At 38.0% G+C, this 22,871-nt stretch overlaps 1 long non-coding RNA gene across 2 annotated transcripts in view; it reads left to right on the forward strand.

Moving 5' to 3' along the window:
• The first annotated feature begins 7,975 nt into the window (after nucleotides 1–7,975).
• LOC106020418 (uncharacterized) overlaps nucleotides 7,976–22,871 on the forward strand; it is a 75,266-nt gene continuing 60,370 nt past the window's right edge. For both annotated transcript variants that reach the window (XR_003497208.3, XR_003497209.3), the window contains exon 1: nucleotides 7,976–8,101. This is a non-coding gene — a long non-coding RNA (uncharacterized lncRNA). The remainder of the gene's footprint in view (nucleotides 8,102–22,871) is intronic.

The following is a 22,871-nucleotide window of genomic DNA, read 5'->3' on the forward strand; positions in this document are numbered from 1 at the left end:
TAGAGGTAGGTACTATCAGATCTCCATTCCCAGTCTAATCTTTTAAATCTACATTAAGAACTGGACTGGAACCATTATGTTTTTTGAAATTTTCTATGCAATTTCTTAAAAACATTCATGAGTTTTCAGAATTAAATTTGCTTGTTATACTTTGGAGCTATTATGTGAAATCAAAACTCTTGCCAAATTTGCGGTGGCCAATAAAAAGAGTGTTGAATTCAATGAACTGCTGTCTAAAATCCCAGGGTTTATGTTTTTGGCTAGAGGTAGGGATTTGAGATTCCAGAGCTAGAGTCTTGGGTTTATTCATCCAAAGATCCACCCTGAAGGTGTGGACATCAAAAAAAAAAAAAGCTCCTGACTTTGGGAAGGTCCCAGTGATGGGCACATCTGGGTCATTGAGGACTCTTGGTTGCACTGAGTTGCATGCCTTAGAGCACTTGTTTAGCGTTTGGCAAAAGCTCATCAATCCATAGGTATTTTTACTAAAACAGTTTGTTCCACATTTTCTGACAAGTATTCATCCGAACGTATCCAGTGAGTTTAATTGCTGAGTAACAGGAGCCATAATATTTCACCAAGCATTCCTACAACAATAGGATATATTTGGGTCAAACTACAGCATGCATCTTCAGTGCTAAATTAATATCCTCTCTGCTATTGTTAGTTCAGGCAGCTTATAGCTAGCTGAAGTACAAGAGAAGCTAATATTAAAAATTACTGAGCAGTGGCTAAAATGGCCAGTGAATTGGTAATATGTCATGTAATTATCCTGAATATTTGTGAAGGCCCTTTTATTATCTATTCAAGTTACATATTTTACATATATATAGAAAACCACTGCACTATGACTTTGGACTGATTTACGTGGCTTTGTCTTGTTGGAATTGAATGCAAGTTTTATGAGAAAAGTGACCTTGAAATGTCCAACAAAAATTATTCAGAATGTTCCAGTATTCAGAACGCAGCTTATGAACAAGGATAATTCTTTGTTGAATTAATTATAAATGATGTAGACAGTAATTCAAACATATATTTCCTTGAGGCACCTAAAATCAGATTTTTTAATACTTTTATAGTAGATAGCTGTAGGTTTTCTAGGGAATTAAGCTTAAGTTCCATATTGTGTTATCACTGCCATATGGATTATCTTTGCCTCACCCACCTAGACACCACAAATTGTTGGTGACAACATCCCTAGCTCCTGCTCTGATTCCACGCTAGATTATTTTAAAATAGAGATAGTGATGTTTCAGAATTGCCTCTTGTGGATGTGATTCTGCTGTGGGAGCACAGCCTGACATAATAGCATAGCTACTTTACTATATTGCTTGGAGGATAAGATTTTAAACACCTGTTCAGATATGAATGATACATTTACTTCTTATATCTCTACACTGAAAACTCATTTTGCTCTGAAGATAGAAGTAGTTCCTCCTGCCAAATCCCTGAACACCCTCATTTCCATCCAGGAACCTGTTGACCTCTCAGAAGCAATCTGTTCCTCCCAAACTCAAATCAGCTGATTCCAGATGGAATGGGTCCATGTGTTAGAGCAAGTTTTTGAAGAAGGTGATTGAACTAAAACTACATGCATGCCCTGGTTGTTACTCTTTATAATTGCCCCTAATATATCAATCTGTTTAAAACAGATACCTACTGAGTAGTTATAGCCTGCCTGTGTGGCAAAAAATATGTAGGCCTTTAACAGGAAGTATGTTAGCCTTGTCAAGAAGTTATGAAACAGGATGGAAAAGATTTATTATGTACCTTTAGGGCAAGTCACAAATATGCTGGAGGCCAAATGCTGGATGAAGAACAAGCTGTTTTGATCTCAACAAAGTTTTCATAGTGCATCATATTTTTTACTGTGTGCTCAGATGACCCCAAGTCCAGTGTGTGGTAACACTATTAACTTTGGTAAGTACATATGATTTTGGAGTTGTGATACAATTAGTTGTGAGAAGCTAGTTGTGAGGAAGAGCATACAATACAAATGAAAGTGTGTTTCTTGAACTTACATTGAGGTAAGCTCTGTATGTACTAGGCCAGACCTATACATATAGGTATAAATCTATAAATAATATGAAAATGACATGTAAGGGGTATACTCTATATAGTCTATGTCTGTGGAAGTAATTCACACTCTGTAGTACAGAAAACAGAATTTAAGAAGCTACAAGAATGTTTCATTCTCCTAGGACTATCTTTGCTGTTATGAAACCAAAGCCTCCATGTTGACACCCAAGTTTCTTTTCTGTACACTAAATGTATTTTTGAGTGCAAACTTTCTTTAGAAGTCAGAAAGCTCTTCAGAAGAAAAAAATGTTGGCGAGTTGGATATTGTTGAGCTAAATCATGCTGTGCAGACCTTCTATGAAAAATTAGCTTGAGAACTTACCGTACTGCTTAAATGAGGCCTGTAGTTAAAAGCAAAAATATTTGCACTATGAGCAGATTAATTCTATTCTGCAGGACATGCCTTTAGTAGGAATAATTCTTCAATGTCAGTTTAGCAACAATTTTTTGTATCTGCCTGAACACCTCTTCTGAGATAGAGCTGGTAATCCATCCCATTAAAGACGTAAATACTTCTTTTATACTAAAACATTTTTCTTTATTCCATAAATATCTGGTGGTGCTTATTCTGAACTGAAGTGGGATATACTGCTTAATGTGACATCGTGAGCTCTGAATTTAGAGACGAGTGATGTCAAAGTGTTCCTTTTTCAAAGCAATTATTTTGATAAAATTTTCTTTAATACATTGTGTAGGCCTATTAAAAGACCTGTCAACACTGCAGAGGCCCAACATAAATTTTTCATTTCCACAGATGGATTTATCAGAGATAATGGATAATTTTTTAAATTTTGTTTCAGAGACTTCTAGCGGAGCTAATCCCAGCAGAACAGTGAGCACAGTGCTGTTCTAGCATTTACTTGAGCATTTAGCCACCATTTCTGTCTCGACCCAAATCCCCAACTGCACTGACCTCTGCAAGGGCTGGGCCTTTAGGATTACCTGAAAGGGCATTAAAGATAAAGCAGGAACTGAGTTTCCACTTTAGCCAACATGTAGGACTCAGCTGACCTTCTTTTGAGAGGTTCTCATTAATTTCAGTGGCTATTGAAGTACAGCATCTCTTTCTCCTCCCCAAACTAGACTAAACCTTCTTCCTTCCCCCTGTTCCAATATCCCAAAATCAGGGGAAGAAGTGCAGATGGGGAAACTGTCCTCTTTCAGGATTCTTGGAATGGGATTTATCCAGTCACCAGGTGGAATTTATGTCTCCGTCTCCTTAAGATAAAATACAGAGTGTCAGCAGAAGCAGTATCTTTGTGGTAATTATATTTATATGCTAATAAATGCATAGTGCTTGCTTTACAATAAAATAGAAGCTGCATTTTAATTTGATCTTAGTATTGGTCAGATGAATAAATGTATCATTTCTTCGTCAAGCAGAAATATTACAGAAATGAAGTTAAATAGCATTTGGATGCACTGACTTTGTATTTACTTGATTTTACCTGAGGAAAAAGTACATGGATTATGTTGCTGTTGGATTGCTGTCCATGGCAAAGTGTGATGACAAACTGGATTAAGGTAATATAAGTAAAATACAAGACAAATGTTACTTCAAATACATGCTGATATTTATTGAGATGTTGCAGAGTCATCATTAGATTTAACTCAATATAAAGGACGTTATAGTAACAGCAGCAGCAACTCTTGCAGTGCTGTTGCTGACTTGGGGATTTTATGAATGTTACAGAACTTTTAGGAAAGCTCCAGAACTTTTGCCAAGGAAAATAAAAGGCCGGAGCAGTCAACTCAGGGTGTTGAAATAGATGAAAATAAACCAAAGTAAACAGGAATTGTCAACTTTTTACAAATCAATCTTATACTTCAATTAAGGAAAGAAAAAAATGCTAGCATGCTTAAGTATGTGCTAAGCATGCTATATAAAGTCATTTATTGTCACCTGTTAAAGGTTATTTTTACAGAGAGCAAATTGAAGGGGAGTTTACCAATGACTTCACATTAGACATTAGATCAGATAAAGGGAGTATTTCAGACTTATGCATTTGATATGCTATGTATACAAAATTTATGTGGACTGTTTAATGATGTTCACTGTGTATCATCTGTTTAGAACACAAGACATCACCACAAGTACTACCGTTTGACAGTTCTAGATATGCTTCAGGATGGAAATTCATGAAGCTCGTATCTTTTGGGAATTTTGTAATCTTGGCTTTCACTGAAGTTTCTAGATAATTTTACATATTTTTTAATGACAATAAAACCTACAGTGATATGACATAAAGGATCTGTTACTGATTGCATACTTTCAGATGAATAAGTGTCAATTCAATACATACAGTGTATCATTTTCCAGCAGATAAACCAATTTCTGTGCTATTTAATTCACCAAGAGGTGGCAGCCTTCACTTGATTCCCTCTACACTTGTCCTGTGATGTAAGTTGACCAGATATGTGGCACTGGTACGCATTGAGGCATTGATACGCTTGTACAATGGTTGGTGGATGTCTACAGATGGATTTTCAGGCTGTGCCAATACCATTGGTATTCTGTATTATTGATTTGATAATAAAATAGCTGGAAGAAGACAAAATATATAAGAAATTAAGTTGTGACCTTTGTTATGAGTTGAAAGAATCGCCCAAAAGCGGACTTGTTTTGAAGATTGAGTCCTACTTCACTTTGAGCCCTTTGCTAACAATCCCAGTCCCTGCTGAAACCTGGATCAGAAGTTTTTTTCTGTTCTCCCTAAGGAGAATGGGAATGTTCCTCTGCCTCTGGTTGGAAGTTCTGGACAATGGTAGGTACTGGATGCGTTCATAAAAACACACATACAAAACATTAAAAACTGATTTACTTGTTCTTTTGTTGTTAAATGTTCATTATTTTTAATGCAATTAAAGCTATTCAAAAACACATCATGCAATGATTTCCTTTTTTTTTTTTTTTTTTTTTTATCTGGAGGAGTGGTGGTCACTGTGCAGTTGTAATGGATGTGTCAGCATGGTGTCTGAATGCCAGCTGGCTAACAAAACTGTCCAAATATGTACCTCTGTGATGACACATGTACAATGTACTGGTGAAAATGTTTGTTTGCTAATTATTTCTTCCCTCTGGGAAGTTTTATGGAAAATCTAAGATGAAGAGTTTAGGTAGGTTTTTTTGTAGGCTTAGTTTTCTCAGAGTGAGATATCTAACTTAAATTAATTATTTGGGCTGTTGTTTATGATGAAAGAAAATATCTCCACAGACTGTATGTCCCAACCTGAGAGAGTTTAGGGTAGGTGAATCGAATAGCTGGTTTAACCCATGTCTCCCCACAGACTGTCAGAGGAAAATTAGATCTGAATTTGAAGAATTAAAGTAAGACGACATGAATCTTTGTCTTCAAAATGCAATTGTAGGCAGGCATTAATTTTCACAGTTCTAAGATCTTGTGGGAAATGTGTGTCAACGAAGTATACAGAAACAAAATATTCCTGCTGGTCTTTGTTGCCTCTTACTTTTATCAGGAAGAGATGGTGGAAAAAAAACACATCTGATTTTTTGGGGGTGTTTTGAATCACGGAGATGACAATGTTTAGTTATTTCATGAAGAGTCTTTAAACTTTATAGCTAACAGATGTTTCTAAAACATGATTAAGGCCAAAGAGTATCTGAGGCAGAACTATATCTTGTGAGATTTTGATTCCTTATCTTTTGCCTTCACATTTGTGAAGAATGTCACAATTTGATTTTAAATTTCCCAGCCTATGAGGAGGAATACTGATAGGAACCAGAGTGAGATAACGACACTGTGTTTGTCTTTTAATCTCCCATATGCCTTTTGAAGTCAGATCAGTAATTTCCACGATCATTTGCATTAACAGAAATCTGGAAAAACATATTAATAATGATTTCTTTGTTGGTAATAACAGTCCTCGACATCTGAAGAATTCCTCTGGTAACTGTAGGAAAAAAATCACAGAGGAAACAATAGAAGGGCAGAGAAGTTGGCACTGACAGACAAGATGCAATGACTACAGGAATAATGCAGCTGTATGTATGTGCTGCAAGTGTCTCGTTCGAGCACAACACTCATCCCCTGTTTCTGTGACCGCCAGTGGCACTGCTTACAGCACATACTAGTTTTTATGTTATCATGGTGACATGAAGGTCCTTAAAAAGGTGATTTAAAACACAGCATGCGTTTTTAATTTTTTAAAATATTTCATCACTCCTTGGTTTGAACACTTGCAGTGTTAAGAAAAGAAAATGTATTTTATTTGTGATGGGGACATTTTATTTTGAAGATGTATCTGCAGTATGCATTTGTACTAAGATACTCTGAAGTATGTTCACAATGTTCTTGGTCTTATTTGTGTACTTCAGAGGCTTCTTATTCTGACTGGAGCCAACATACACGTCTTAGGCTATTCAAATAAATGAATGTCTGGGCTGGAATAATCTGCACATGGATGAAAAAGAGAGGAAGGTTAAAAGCTAAATGAGACTGTTCGGAAGATTTACTATCAGCTGTGAAAGATGTTTCCCTGCACTAAAGCTAATCAAGACAATGAATTTTCATGTTTGTCTTGCATTACGGAGGAAATTGAATCAGACGTCTCTGGGGGATTCCTTTATTATTTGGTATTTGCACACTGGCACCCACACTTTTTTAGCTTCTGGCAATAAGATAACGTCAATGCACATATGGTAGCTAGGCTTCTCGCAAGGAAGTGAAGAAGCAACATTTCCCAACAACCCCAAACGTATGTTATCTAACGGAAAGAGATCCGGCACTTCCACATTGAATGTGTTCCTTTCCTATCTGTAGGGTGGTCCAATTTTGTCAGCTGCGAGGGACAGATTGGGTTTTAGGATGCCTTGTGGGCTGTGTTTGGTTCTCACTGCTGGGAGTGGGAGAACTAATGCAATGAGCTGGTTTGCCTTGCCGGCTTGTGGAGGAAGCTGGGCTGGTGCCTAGGGGCAGGAGGCTTCCTGACCACAGCAGCTGCTACGCTGCACCCTGTGGCCAACTGCTGCTGGTGGAGAACCAGGAGGAGGCACAGCTCAGGCTCAGTTCACTGGACAAGATGCTTTCCTCCTCCCTGGGCACAAGGAAGCAAGCCAGGGCTGCCAGTTGGACCATGGTGTATAAAGATTGTGCATTTTTAAGTCAAGGATTGCTAAAACACATTCACAACTACAAAATGCTTTTATTTATTTATTTATTTATTATTTTGTTTTAATTATCTTTTGAGGGGTACACAAAATGAAATGACCCCTGTAAGTGCCTTGCTTTGGCTGAAGGAAGAGACCACAAAGCCATAGTTCAGCTGAAACTACAACACTGAGGTCCAATTACAGTTAGAAGTGGCTCAGGCCATCTGTTTAGATGGTTAGACTTGATTTGGATTAACTTGCCCTGATGCTAGCACATCATGTTTTCATAGCTAAGTCTTATTCCTTCTGGTATCTGAAGGAATATTCTGGAGTATCTGAAGGAGTATTCTGGTAAGTCTTATACCCTTCTGGTATCTCAAGTTTCATAAACTATTTACAAATCTTCAAAGTTTTCAGGATCTATGAAAGGTTTAAATCAGTAAAAGAAGACTATTCAGCCCTTCCTGGCACATGGAAACACCATAGATTAACTCTTTGGTCCAGAATATATATACATATATATATATGTATATATATGTGTATATATACATATATATACATATATATATATATATTCAATACAAGCATTTTTTAAAAAAGATCACCATCAGCTTCCTCCATTGTAAGTGAAATACCTATGGAAACAAGGCAGGATTTCTATTAAAATGATTATTACTGACATTCCAGATCTTTCTTAGACACTCACAAAAATGAAACTGCTGTGGACTTACTGCCTGAATAGAAAAATAGAGGCAGCCCTTCCAGCTGCCCCATGGGGCAGGTGTTCCCCATCTAGCCCTGACGAGGTGGGTGTGTGAGGTGGCACCTAGAAACAAGAAGAAAGGCCTGGTGCCACTTGTATGGTTTCCTGAGGGTTGCCTCATGTTTTTTGGCTCTCCTGCAGTTACAAAGGTAAGTTTTGCAGGCTTTGTTTTTTTGAAGGGATAGAAATTTCTGTGTGCTTGTTAGATGTCCCTTGAAGAAGAAAAGGATGAGTGGGAGCTCACTGATCTCTCAATAACATGGGCAAGGTAAAGAAGCAGACAGGAGTTGCTAGGTAGGGGATGTGTCTTTCTTACCGAGAAAGGTTCTAGGAGAGAGGCTTAGAAAAGCATAATTAAAAGGATAGGGGATCCTGAAGCTATAGGGATGTTTATGTTGCTGTTGTATGTATAGGAATATTCTGATATCTGCTTCTGAAGGAGGGAGAGGTACTTCATGGATGTCCATGCTACATCAGAGGCTTAGAGGAACGTGGGGAATGAGCCAGCAGTATGTCAATGGTAAAATAACGTGTGACTCTCATCTTCAGATAAATTAAGAGGTAGTACCTGACTCCATTAAGAGAAGTCAGGAAGCTATGTAATTAAGTATGGAGCTATGTGAGAAAAGAAGCTGTAGCTCATTTGTGATTAGGTAGGTGTCAGCTGCTGGGCTCTAACAAGGAGCTTTCTGTGGAAGTAGGGGAAGCAGGCCAGAGTGGAGGCCTATAAAGGTGTTCCTGGACAAAGTTTTCATTATTTCCAGTTTGAGGTAAAATCATTTAATGATAATAATGGCCTTTTACAGGAATAAATTGCAAGGCTGTTCTAAAAATGGCATATCTGGTTTATGGGCTTTGTAAAATAGTTACCCTTTAATAAAAAGGGTTATATAACTGTGTATCTGATGTCTTTATGTGGCACTACTAGCAGTATTGTCCCAGTTTAAACAGGTAAGTCTATGCAAGTTGGCAATTCAGTCCAAAAAATCAGCTTTTTTTTTTTTTTTTTTTCTGCTTTTTTATTTAAACAACAACTAGAGCTATAATACCTTAATTATATGTGAGGAGCCTCTGGTGTTGTTTTTTGCTAACATGTCTACTATTGTCCATTAATGGCTGGGAATCTCAGTAAGCTGTGGGGTATTGAACAACATCCTCTTCTTGTGCCGGTGCTCTGGTTTGTTGGAACCATGGTGAGATGACCTTGGAATTCCCTAATTTTACTAGCAAGAAGAGTTTTTGTTTAAGTGAATTTGACTCTGTGGTATGATTGCAACTTCTCTGTGTGCTGTGGAAGAGAAAACTCCTCCTCCAGCAGGAGGAGACAGTGAAGGAGAGGAGGACTTGCTTGGTTATAAACCAAGTTTAATGAATACTGAGTTATGCTGGCTAGCCAGTTATCCTCACACAACTTTGAAATGAAATCCTTGTGTACTTCTCTCTGGTAGCTCTTCTAATTCAGCACATTTTACTTTATGCTGAAGTCCAGATTTCCTCTGTCTAAGGCTATTAAGATGGTGAAGGGCCTAGAGGGGAAGAGAGGAGCCTAGAGAGGAGTGGCTGAGGTCACCTGGCATGTTCAGCCTGGAAAAGAGGAGGCTGAGAGGACACCTCATCAGTCTACAGCTTCTTCACGAGGGGGAGCAGAGGGGCAGGTGCCAATCTGTTCTCCTTAATGACCAGTGATAGAACCCAAGGGAATGGTGTCAAGCTGAGGCAGGGGAGGTTTAGGCTAGGCATCAGGAAGAGGTCCTTCAATGAGAGGGTTGTCACACACTGGAACAGGCTCTCCAGGGATGTAGTCATGGCACCAAGCCTGTTGGAGTTTAAGTGTTTGGACTGTGCTCTTAGGCATATGGTCTGGATTTTTGGGTGGACCTGTGTCATGCTAGGAGTTGGACCCAATGATCCTTATGGGTCCCTTCCAACTCAGGGTATTTTGAATCCTAAGCAGACATGGTAAACCCTCCTCTAGTGTAAGTGCTTTGCTTGTCCTGTTTGCTCTGTGTGCCTGCCATATGTCTGACTTAATGAATCTAGAGGTTGGATCACGGAAGAAAGAATAGAGATAATGTTTTAAGTTATATAGAATGAAGTTGCAGCAACTTGCTGAGGACTGCCCCATGTTTTTGGAGAAGGTACTTTGTTGCAAGCAGAACTTCCAGCTCCAGCAAACAAACCCTTGGTTGCATATGTTGTCTGTGAATGTCCATCCTTTTCCAACATCTCTTCTATATCTGTGAAATAGCTATGTGTGGTCCACAGGTATCTGAACTGAGGAATAATTGGTTTTCTTGCTGTAATAGCTTTCCTGTGTCTACCATATGTTGTTGATGTAACAGGATGGCGTGGGGAACTGTTGTGCAACAAGTGTGTTAAAATTAGCCAGGTAATGATGCAAAGAGGTGCTGTCCCCAAATGAACTTGATTGGAAGACAGAAAAAATTATTCCTTAGTGAGAGGTGGAGACATTACTGTTTAGACATATAGTTTAACTCTTACAGACAGAGTGATTAAAGCCATCTTGTATTAAATTGTACTCTGCAATTCTACTGATAATACAAATATTTATCTCAACCTTTGTGCAACTTCTGTGAAGCTGCAAAGCATCCAAATGCTACTTTTACAAGCTTATTGCAGTATATATAGTATGAATATTCTTTCTAGATTAAGCGATGAACTATATTCAATACATCAGGGAGTACGGTGATCATGGACTTTAATGTTTTATTATCTAGTTGAGATGCATATTAGTGATAAAGAACTTCATCCCTTAATTTTCATAGGAGCTGTATACTTTTTGAAGGTAATTAATACAGGAAAAAAAGTGGTATATGTTTGTAGTATATATGCTTAGTATATATGTCTTTCTTTTTTCAATAAAAATCTTACTTGTATGATTTTTAAACCTTAGAACAAAGCACAGAATGTTAGGCTTATGTGGAGACACCTGCCATAGACTTTTACTTTTGTCAGGGTGAGCAAATACATAACGGATATTTATTTGTTAAGGTAGGTGAAGTGGAAGCTCTATCTTGTATCACTCTGCAGCTATTCCAGTAGCTTTATCACACTTCCAGGATGCTGAACTGGGTAGGAATGTGAACTGCTTTAGATCCCTTCCTAAATAGGTTTATAGAAGGGGGTAAAATCATTAGACTCAATTTTTGTTTAATTGGCTTCTAGGGAAGGGCTTAGTCTTTTCATGCATGCCTACTGTATCTTTCCACCTCTTTCTGTTATTTCAAGGGAATCGATGATTTTAGAGTGCTTTTAATGCAATATGGAATAATTGAAATAGAAGTAGTTTGAAGACTCCAACTTTAATGAGAGGCTCCTGAGATCTAAAATGAACTCTGCAGTTACTTATAACATGAAAGAGAAATTAGCTTCGTACTGAAACAGATTTTTCATATCTTCTTTATAAATATTTGATATACTCATTCCATGCTTCAGTGGAGGAAACGGACTTTGAGCTGGACCTGTCTGGAGAAGTGGCTATTCTGCTGCATCCACCACGTGAACTGTTTAGAGTTAAGGTCTTCACTCAGGTTATTGTCTTCAGACAAACAGGCATAGTAATCTCAAAAGTCCAAACAGTATTTTCATTTCTTCTTCCCTTCTAATGGGCTCACTGACTGTTAATTAGTGATCTAAGTGTGCTTCTTCCCTCCACAACGTAAAGTGTGACTACTCAAGGTAGTCAGGCTGAAGCACCAGGTTCTTCTGATGTGTCTGCAGCTAGACTTGACTGAATCGGGTAGGCCTGTAGAATTTGAGACCACCTGTTTGAAAGCATGAACGTTATTTTTCTTACTAAAATAACTTAATTTTTAATGAGATTTTTCACTTTTTATTTTAAAGAAGCTCTTCAGACTCTGACATACTATATCTGTGTATCTTGCCTGTAATGTCTGTATGTAAGGGATGCTGCAATTTAAAGCCTGAAATGTAAGTATCTTCCACTTACACTAATTTCCAAGGCAAAGTTACAGATGTGTCATCTAAGCAGGACCCTCAGGCTAAGGACAGTGTAGATAGTTAATGAAGTATGTAGGAACTGTGGTCTACCATGCTCAGTATTTCCTTCTGACTTTCCTGTCACTTAAGTGACTCCCATACTTGTACCTTTCCTGACCTCCTGTAGGATCCTTATGGAGTACTATCAACTCTGTAAGTAGAACTTGCTAAGCCCTGGGGGTGGGGGGATACATTGTTGATACATATGTACCCTGGGGGATACATATTGATTGACCATGCTGTAGCTTCTGGTGTTATTGTTGAAAGGTGGTGTTTGCAAAGGACTGGTCTTAGCCCTGCTTCCCAGTTCCTAAAAGATTTGACTGCTTGTGGTAATGTGGGTATGTTGCTGCTTTTTGTCCCCTGCACTTGGGAGATACCTCCAAGATCAATTTGTCAAAAGCAGTGTTGCAATTTTACCACCTGAGTGAGGTTCAAATGGCCCAAACCTGTGCCATGGTTAGAACACTTCAGGAAAATCTGGTTTATTTAGGAAGTGTCTTGGAATTTCTGGTATGATGGCAGTGCTTTCAGCTTATGAAATCCAGTCACGTGGTCTTGGATGTTGACTTTGGTACAAAAACCTCTTCCTGGTGGCTGGCTGAAATGGACACCTGTGAAGTCTTCATGCTGGTCATACTTGGTGTGATGGCTGACTTTGGTGTCAGTGTATTTGAAGTAGGCATCTAAGAGCAAAGAAATGAGTGATCAGTAAGTACTATCTTGTCAAGCTGTTATGAGCTGCCAGTTGACTTCTTTTTCTATTATCCAGACTTCTGACTAATCTGATATTGAATCAGTGTAGTTCTTCCTAAGCTGACACATCGGTATCAAAGGCTTTTTTACACAAATTTGTATCTTGTTATTTTTTGGAAATGACTCATTGCTACCTTTACTTGATAGCTATAGATCTCACCTGTGATGCCAGTTGTTATACTAGACTTGAAGAGGCAGGGTGCCATCTTAGCAGGATGTTTGAAGAAGCCTGTTAGGAAAAAAGAAAAGCAGTCAAAAATAGAAGTAGGATCTTGATTTCTCTTGTGAGTGCTGTAATGACCATTGATTGGTGTATTCTGGGAGTATAAGAGTTGTTGGCTTATTTCATAACTAAAAAATACCAGAGTATTTGGAATGCTGATTGTAAGTCTTGCATCGTACTTGGAGCGTTCATTAAACTGAACATATTTATAGGGTATTTTTTGGAACATTCAGACTTTTTTTTTTAGTTTTTCACACAAAGATGTATGATACAGAAAAGACTGATCTCAGGAGCTGACATGCTATGGAGGCTGTGTTGTGTTGGTGATGCAATGATAAATTCTCATCTCTTCTAAGGATTTCCTCAAATGCTTAGAGCAATAATATTTTGAAGTGTTCCTGAGGCCTGTTAATGAAGAAAATTGAAATAGTTCACAGTGACAGTGACCTTTTGTAGAAAACTCAAACCTGATTTGAAGAGGAGCCTTAAGGCTTTTTCTAGCCTGTCAAGCTTGACCTTTTTATCGTAGTCTGTCTTGTTTTGAGCACAGCTTTTTCACATATCTACATATTCATGTCAAGTGCTCCCAATGTCAGTTACCAAGCCAGGTATTCAAAATGGAATAACAACCACTCTCTGGTAGCTGGAGAACATTTTGTCACAAGATGCCATCACCTAATAGAGAATAAAATCTCATTTTAGTGTAATGCCTCATAAATGATGAGTAATGTGCATGTTGGGATAAATATTTTCAAAAATAGCTTCAAGAGTAGAATAAGCAGTTTCAACTTTAATACTTGCTATGGGCCTAAGCCATGAAATATAGCTTTACTTCCATATCTTTGTATTTCTGTGAGGCTGCTTTAATAGGGCCAAATGGGTAGCCTGTGAAATACAGTATTTCTATGAAGAAAATAAGCTCTCATCACAAGCAGCTAGTCATTTAAAAAAAAAAAAAAGGGCCACATCAGTCTTGATATAAATGTGTAAATAAATCTAGAGTAACCAACCACAGTGCTGATGGGTGCATAGTTGGCTAGCTCTGAAATATTAACTTTTACTCTACAGTAAATTAGCTAGGGGTGAAGCTAGTTCTTTTGTTTAAAAGTGCCTTTTTTTTTTTTTTTGCTAGCTGGAGTAATAAAGCAGGTGTGCTTGCTTTCTAGCAACTAAAGTCATGACTTTGTGCAGCTGGTGTTGTGCCAAGATCAGTGGGGGGAAATCCACTGATTTCTGAATACTCTTGCACCTGAAGAACTCTAGCTGGTAAGACAGCACTCCTGAGTGCATGAAAGGATGCTTACTGCATATGTAAGCACTTGGAGGCTATAAATCAAAAATGAAGTTAACTTATTACAGTTGGGTCAGACAGCAATAATCTGTTTATATTTATGTTATACTTAGATTTTTATGCTAAACTGTTCAGAGTTTTGCAAGAAGACAGTGTGTATTTCAGCTGGTCATCTCTCTTCTATGTTCTTTTGTTTCCTTACAAGGTCTGTGCTTTCTTGATTTCACTAATGCAAACACTGTTGCCCTTGCAGTGACTTACTCTGCAGTCTTGTGCTATAAATCTGTTGTTTGTATTGATTTTTTTTCCCTCACTGGTGAGGGAAAAATGAAATTGTGGATTCTTCATACATGTTCATAGGATATACTCTTTCCTGATGTTTCTTGCTGAATTACTTTTGGACATAATTAAAGATTCCTTCTATGCTATTGTAAAGCATCTATGAAAGTCCTCTGAGAAGTGAAACTACCAAAAGCTAACCTCAAATTCTCTGCTGCCCTTCTCTCTGGTGGATGAAGAGACCCTCACTGAGGTTTCCTAAGTGCTCTGCACTTCCTTCTTGCATTCAGTTCCTTCTGCTGCAACTAAAAGATCCTTTAACCCTACAGTGCAATCTGCAACCCCATGAAGACTACACTTCCATGCTCTCATTTTCTTGTGTTTCTAGTAGTCACCATAACTTCTCACCCCAACAATGTATATTGCATCCGATTTGGTCTGCCTTCTACCTGAAGAGTAACATACCCAACAACTGTTCTAAGTTTAGGGCTTTCTGATTCTGTCAGAAGCCCTAAAAAAGGACTTTTCTGGGGGCAGAAGGCTCAGCAGAGAATTACTTACCTTTCTGTTGACTTTCCTGAAGCTTGAAGGGACTTAAGTTTGCTGAGACAGCTCTACTTTGCCAATTGAAATTGGTTAGGGCACCAAGGCTTACTTTTTTTTTTTTATTTTAATCACTGTCAACAGATGTTGAGCGTAACTTTTCCTTAAGCATTCTGTTCATTTTTTCTATCTCTTAGAAAATGTGCTGATATTAGTGAAGGATGTGTTATGAATGAAATAGCCAGCTTCATGCTGTGTGAGAGTCCCTTAACTCTAGGGGAGCAGATCCTGACCTTTCAAGCCATACACTGAAAGCTGCTTGTATCTGCCAGGGAATCAGGCTGCTGCCTGACAGGTACACAAGCAGGTTATTTTCTTTAATGTCCTGAAGCCACCAGAAGATTAAAAGAGAATATTCCCGTCTGTAGGGAAACCTATGAGCTTGTATGAGGCAGCTTTTGAACTGAAGGATTACTGCGTTCAATTCACTTTTAGGATTAGGACTGAAGAGAGGCAAGTACCAAAGCATGTATGGTTTGTCAGTTGCAAACACACTTCTGTGAGAGAAACTGTAAACAAGAACAGATCTGAGACAACAGGTCTAACATGAGCAGTGCTACCAGCCCTCCAAATAAATTAAGGGAGATCTCTGTAGGTAGAACTTTATATGACTCTAAGACCTCTCAAAGCTATTTTATGTTAATCTAAACTGGAGCTGAAGTAGAATTTCAGAGTCCTCTCAGATGTTGCATGGATTAATTTGTAAGTCCCTGAACTCACGGTCCTGGCTAGCTGGAACAGCTAAAGTTAATAACTGAATTAGCAGTATTATGCTTATGACCAGATGAAGAATCTGTTGGCAGAGCAGTCCTTTTTAATACATGTCCAAAGCTACAGTAAAGCTTCCATTTTAATCTTCCATTTTGCAGTAAAAAAAAAAAAAATAACCTTATAGGTATTAAACAGGATGTGTGGGCAAAATGCAAGATTTCTTCCAGTGGTGCTTTTTTATGAGAGTAGCATTTGAATAATAAGCAAATTTAATCTTCAGGTTGGATGAAGGCAGCACTTGAATTCTGTATTTTAAATGGCTTTCAACTGGCTTAATTTTCAGATGTAATCTGAAGTTGTGGAAAGGATATAGGAAAAAAACTGAAGTAGTGATGCCATTTTTCTAGGGAATGAAGCTGTTTCAGGACAAACTCCACTGGCTACTGAATAATTTCCCAGGAAGTGCATTTGAAGAGCATGGGGGATTTTTTACCTTTTTTTTTTTTCTGTATAATAAATTGTCACATTGAAATCTAAGTGAGCGTGTGGAAGATTTAGCAGCCTACTGAAAAGTATGCAGGGGATGACAGTTCAAATTCCTTCACTGCAAGCAATGTACCCCCTTCCCATGTTTCCAGAAGTACTGTTTAGAATGCATGGTCTTATCTGACTAAATAACTTAATGTGTACTTCAAATTCTACTTGTGCATCATGGATGCTCAAAGCACTGGGAAATATCTGCTCTGAAGTGTTTCTGATAAAACTAAAGAAAATAGGACTGCAGAATAATATCTATGCTGTATGTGTATTCACAGCAATGTTATCTGATAAGGAGTTAATTTCTCACAGGAGCTGTTGACAACTCTCACTTAAGAGGCTATTTTTCACAGATCATATTATCTGCTGAAGTGACCATCTTCACAAACTGAATTGTGAAGAGAGCTGGCTTGAAGATGTCACCCTACTTTTTTCATCATGCAGAAAAAAGGACGGATTACAGTTCTGTAGTACTACTGAATAAAGAAGGTACCACTAGAGATCATGAGCCTAGTTCTTCATTTGATGGCACCTGGTACTCATCTAAGTAGAAGTTAAAGTGGATATTTGCCTCTGTTGCTTTGATAAGTTTACAGCACAGTCCATCTGCACAGGTAAAAGTGGTTCATGAGTTTGTGTAAGGTGATTTGACCTTTACATGAGTAAATCTAATTGCACTGAGCAAAACTGAGTGGCAGTTTGCTGCTACAATTACTACCAAATTCTTCTTAATAGTTAAAATTTCCCTTCATTGTGGGTTGCGTGGCAAATTTAATTCTGTTTGTCTCGTGCCTAACAGATGTGTCCTGAATCATGTCTAGGACTAAAAATTAAGTGGCTATGACTAGCTACTTTAGGGAGGCATTAGTTGTCTTTGATTGTACTTGTACCCATGGCATTATGTAATATTTTTCTAAGAATTTATGAACTTGTCACAGCTGAGTCAGAAATTACCTAATTCTAGATATGGCTAGTTCCTGTCACTTCCTATCATTAGTATAACTCCAGCTGCTATTGTTGCTTGAATAAGCGGCTAGTTTTTGAAGAAGCCTCATAGCCTCCTGGGAGGTCAGAGCTTTCACAAAGGCTAGAAAACCATGCAAGTGTGTATAAGAGGAAAAACAACAGAATTACTCACAGATATTTTAACATGGCCTGTCTTCTTGTTGCTGTGAATAAATTAAGTAGAAAAAAACAAACAAACCAAACAGTTAATTCAATGACAGTGGACTTGGAAGTGTTTTTAATTAAAACAAAAGTTTAACTATTCAGTAGGTCAATGGGACTGTTCTGCAAAAGCCCTGGAGCAAGTAACAGCAGAAGGATCAATAGTACAAAGTATAGTAAGGGAAAAGATCAAATGTTGGTCCTTTGTACCACCTTTTTGTCGTATTCCTTAGTTCCCAAGATTATTTTTTCATCTATCAAATTGGTGCCTACAAACATGTTGAGTTTGTAGAGAATTTGAAAAGCAAAATTCCCACTTCAGTGAAGGCTTTCATGTATCTGGTGGAAACTCCTCATCAGTATCAGGACAAAAAAATACTTTCAGATATTTGAGCAAAATCCAAGCATCAAGTTTCTTACACATAATGACATCATGGCTGGGTTGTCCCAGAAGTAGTTGTAAATGCTGCTTGGTGTGGAGGGGGAAGAAGGTACAAATCTCAGCTGTATGAAAGTCATGTCAGAGGCAAATGGACAAGCAAACTTTTAGAGGCAATAAAAAATTCAACTACCCAAAAGGAGTAGGGTTGTCAGTTCGTATTAGTTTTTAACTGTAGAAAATGCAGCACTGCTGTGCTTCAGTCAGGAGTGTGAGCTGCTTATAGGATTCAACTCCTAGTCTATTTGTATTATTGTAGGATCCTGTCCAAGCAGGAGGAGCTGTGTCTGTTTTCAGTCATCTTTCAGGTATACTGTAGTAAATGTTCATAGATGCTCATGTAAAGAAGGGGTGTGAGGCAATCCATTCTTTCCCCTGACTTGACTCTTGTGTCTGCGTAAATGTTTAGGGCTGGGCACTTTTCTAATATGTTTACATAACAAAAAAGCAACCAAACAAAACCAGAAAGAACACATAGTTAAAAAACAACAACAAAAACACAAAAACAAAACAAAAAAAAAAACACAGAAGCTTTTCTATCCAAAATATTCCCACCTTCTGCTGTGGGTTACTTCCACCCTGGAGTGGAACTGTGGATTGAAGTGGAAGGGATATGCCACAGCAAAGAAGTTGGGAGGGGATGCAGGGGGAATGTGGGACGTGAACTTTAATTCTTCGGACTTGTCTTTTTTAATGGTGTAAATATTCCTGAAATTCTTTGAAAATTAGCCCTGCATGCGAACAGAAATGTGGGATAGGTGCCAGAGGTCAGGGATGTGATGCAGCAGCTACAAGCCAGATATATCTCCTTGTAGGTGTGCAGGTGCTGAGCAGTGTGCATGCAGGATTCAGTAGCTGTAGTCCCTGCTGCCTTTTTTGCTTGTGAATTTCTTAAGCTATGAGGAAACATACAATAAAGGACAGAGGTATATTTCAACATAATACTAGATAAGCCAACCTTCCATTTGTTTCAACACTGTAGTAAGGAGGAGTTTAGCATGAAAATAGATAAGCTATATAGGTACAATCTAGCTCAAGTAGCCCAGATGAACTTTATTTGTAGGAACATATTTCCATGTTAAATCAAACTTTATTATCTATAATCAGAATTTATTTGCAGCCACATCAGTTGTCCATTTTTTTATTCTCATGTTGCTAGCAATACCATTTCCAGAACGCACTAAGTAATTTTGATAATAACTCAAAGGTACTAAGATCACTCACAATTTGATATGGATTTTTTTTGATTGAAAAACATTTTAAATGCATACACAACACTTTGCCGGGAATAGGTGACCTTAGTAAATCTATTTGCTTGTGGAACCAATCCATTTAGTGCAAGTAGAAACAAGGTTTTCTAATTGTCTCATGTCATGTATGAATGGAAAAAGAAATCACTTAGTAAAACATAACCAGAAGTGAGGGTTTGCTCATCAATAGTAAATTACATATATCCCTGGCACTCACTGCCTTTCTTAAAAGCACAAGAGGACCTTGGTTCACAGCAGGAACAACAACCAAAATATTTGCCACTTTTAAGAAAGTGGCACCAAAGGTGCTCTAAAAGTTGATCTTTTAAGTTAAAGCTGGATTTAATTCTTTTGTTAGATCAGATTTTCAATGAAAGATTTGTGGAAACTGCTAGCAAAATGTTAGCTTCATGGCTGATAAGGAAAAGCAATGTATTTTAAATATTACCCAGGTTTAGGGCATATCTGCTGAACAAGGAGCCAACACTCCTGTGAATAATACCTTCTGCTTTTCAACAGGGCTATTTATCCCCAATGCTATGCTCCTGTGATGCATCTGTAATTGTGTGATAATCTAAGCACCCTCACACAGATTTACAGAGGCACTGCATCATATTGTATGGATATGCTCTCAGATACAGCCTAAATGTCAGTGTCTGGAAAAAGATAACACATCACAGTTGTTATGAAAAAGGCAGAACAGCTGCTTCACCCACTGTGTTTCCTCTTTTAAATCAGTGAAGACTCCTGTGCTGGGTTTAGGCTGGAACCTGCTTCTTTTTAGGGAAGTTCTAAGTGCTAAGCATGTCTGTGTTCTCTGTTCTTAGCAATAGCCACAGTATTTAGCAATTTCTATTATTATGCGTGATATTGCAAATAGGAAGCTATCCCTATCCTGACAGCTTCGTCGAGGAGTAATACATGCATGTCTGATCCAAATAATTGTTGATGGATTTGAAGTTAGAAGTGGAAGCCTTTTATTTGTTAGGTATGTATAGAAGTGTAGTCTTCAGCGTAATTTTAATGGAAGTTGTGGGGGGTGGAATCAATTCATTGCTTAGAGATCACTTGATATGAAAATGGTTAGTTAGGCTGCTACGTTGACTTAGTGCATTCAATCCTGGTGCCTGTGTGTAAGTTAAATATCTGTAAAATAAAGCAATCCATATTTGTATATAGGTGCTTAGATGATTTGAAAAAAAAAATGCTGAAAAAGTGCCATTTGATGCAGGTTGCTTTAGAACTTTATTTTTGCAGAACTGGTAGAGAAGGGAAAAAAGCTTTTTTTCAAAAAATCTGGACCTAAATATAGAGTGAAATTAATGGTTGCTTTAATGGTCTAAAGATTTGAATGCAATCAGATTTGGAGATGCTCAAAATAAACCCCCTAAGATTAGGATCAGCATCATTAGGATTATAGTTCTACTTTCATAATTATCTCATAAGCAAAAAAGTTCACTTCCAAATGAGAAATGAGTTAAGATATTACCTAAGCTTCCTGAAGTGCAGGCATGAGTCACTTACAGTAAATTCATTCTATGTTTGAGCATTTAATCCTTCCAACAGTTTTCTGTTAACATTCCCAAAGTTAGTAAATTTGGTCCCCCCCATATGGAAGTGGGGATTTTAATCATGATCCTAAAGGGAAAAACGGAATAGTATTTTTGGCTTTGTGCTGGTTTGCAATCAGTGATTTATTCATTTCTTGCCTTTCTTGTGTTATTTTTGCTGATAATGATTTCAGTTACCAAAAAAGCAGACAACTATCATGTGTGTTGTAACTAAATGCATATCGCAACACTTCAGACGCAGGGAATAAAGAATGTTTCCCGAGAGCCCTTTTACGGGCTGGTGGCTTTAACAATGGTCAACAATTGCCAAGAATACTGTGGACTTGAAGCTACAAAGCATAAATGCCTAAACACAGAGTCCAGATAGCTCTATGGAAGGGCTGTGCGAAAGTGGCAACCAGTATGCAATGAGAGGGTGGGGAGGTTTTCTGTCTTATTTTCTGAAGGTTACTGGAGCTGACAGGAGCCCATGGAGCTGTCATGATCCCCTTCTTCTACTTTACCATTCAAGGGGTACACTCTCTTCTCACTGAGTTGCTTTGGGGAGATTACAGGACGACAGATTCCTCATCATTTCTGTCCTCATGTGGATGTTACCTTCATCTTTGAGTTTGACATACAACAACTCTATAAGGTGGGATCTAGCTCATCCAATGTCAGGTTTTGAAGAAGCAGGAGTTAGGCCACCCCTTCTAAAGTCAGAGGTTGAGTAGTTTATATCTCCTCTTTCATCACCCCTTTTAAAAAAAAAAAAACAAAAAAAAACCACTATGATTCACTTCATTGTTTTGGTGGATACAGGTGGGTAGGGGGAACACTGAAGTTTACACCAGAGGCATCTCTTTGTCTGAAAGTTAGCTGAAGTGAATCCCAACCAACAAGGGCATTGTTGTCAGTCCTCCCAGAGGGATGGAGGAAATGTGAATCTGGAAGAAAAGTGTGGTCTGCTGGGCTGTGTCTCTGCTCAAGCTGACCAGGACCATTGTGCTTGGAAAAATGAGCTGAAGTATAAGGGGAACAGATTCAAATACTTCATTTGTCTTACTACATTAGCTTCAACTTGCAATTAACCCAAGTTACATTGAATTTGTATTATCTGCACATTGGCCTTCAGCTTTAACTTTGAGCCAACTGGCTGCCTTAGCAGTATTGCTCAGCAAAAGCAAGTGGGGGGACTGGCGTGCTCTCAAACTTAATTTCTATGGTGGTGTGAAAGAAAAAGGCTCAGCTAGTTGGCTAGGCACACCTATCATTGAAGCTTAGACAAAAAGATTAGAAGGGGCTTGAAGTGTGTGTATGGAGTGACTCTGTAATAGCATTTTGTTTCTCTTAGCCTCTTAAATTCAATCAACTTCTAGAAAAGAACTTTAGAAGAGAAAGTTACAGAAACATTTTCCTCATTGTTTCAAATCTTGATGGGTTTCTCATCCCAGGTTGGAAAGAAGTGAAATAATTTAAAAGAAAAAAGAATCTGTTAAATATTCCTAAGCAGCTTTTCGGTGTAAATAGATTTAGGAGACAAATTTTAAAATTCAAACTGGAACAATCACAGATAACTTTTTGAAGTCACCAGGTGCCAATACAAGTCATACTTGTGTGTTGTGCTTTGTCAGTTGAATTTTATTATTACTCTCTACTCATGCTGAGAATAAAAACTTCTTTTCTACTTTCAGAGATTGGAAAATGTGGATTAAATCTCTTCATGCTTTGGAATTTATGACATAATAATTGTTCCAATTCTAGTAAAATATACAATATTGGCCTTGAAGAAAAAGCAATAAAGATTGAGAAAACACCCTATGGCTTTCCTGTAGCTGATTTCTAGAGTGCAGGTGCTCACCCTCTGGTCCCAGTTGTGTGCTTGAGGATTTGTTTTCAGTCTTATCTCTTCTAGGCATTGTACTTGCACAGCGTTGCTCAACTTAGGAGAGAACTCTGGTACAACTGACTTTTTCTGGCTGCTGAAATGCTTTGTGGTATGAACAACCTCACCATGTGCATAACAATAGTATTAGGAATTATGTAGGTGCTGTGTACTTAAGACCTTATATCTTTACAGGGATCATTGCTGC

The sequence above is a fragment of the Anas platyrhynchos genome, chromosome 4, assembly GCF_047663525.1.
Source record: "Anas platyrhynchos isolate ZD024472 breed Pekin duck chromosome 4, IASCAAS_PekinDuck_T2T, whole genome shotgun sequence".
NCBI lineage: Eukaryota > Metazoa > Chordata > Aves > Anseriformes > Anatidae > Anas > Anas platyrhynchos.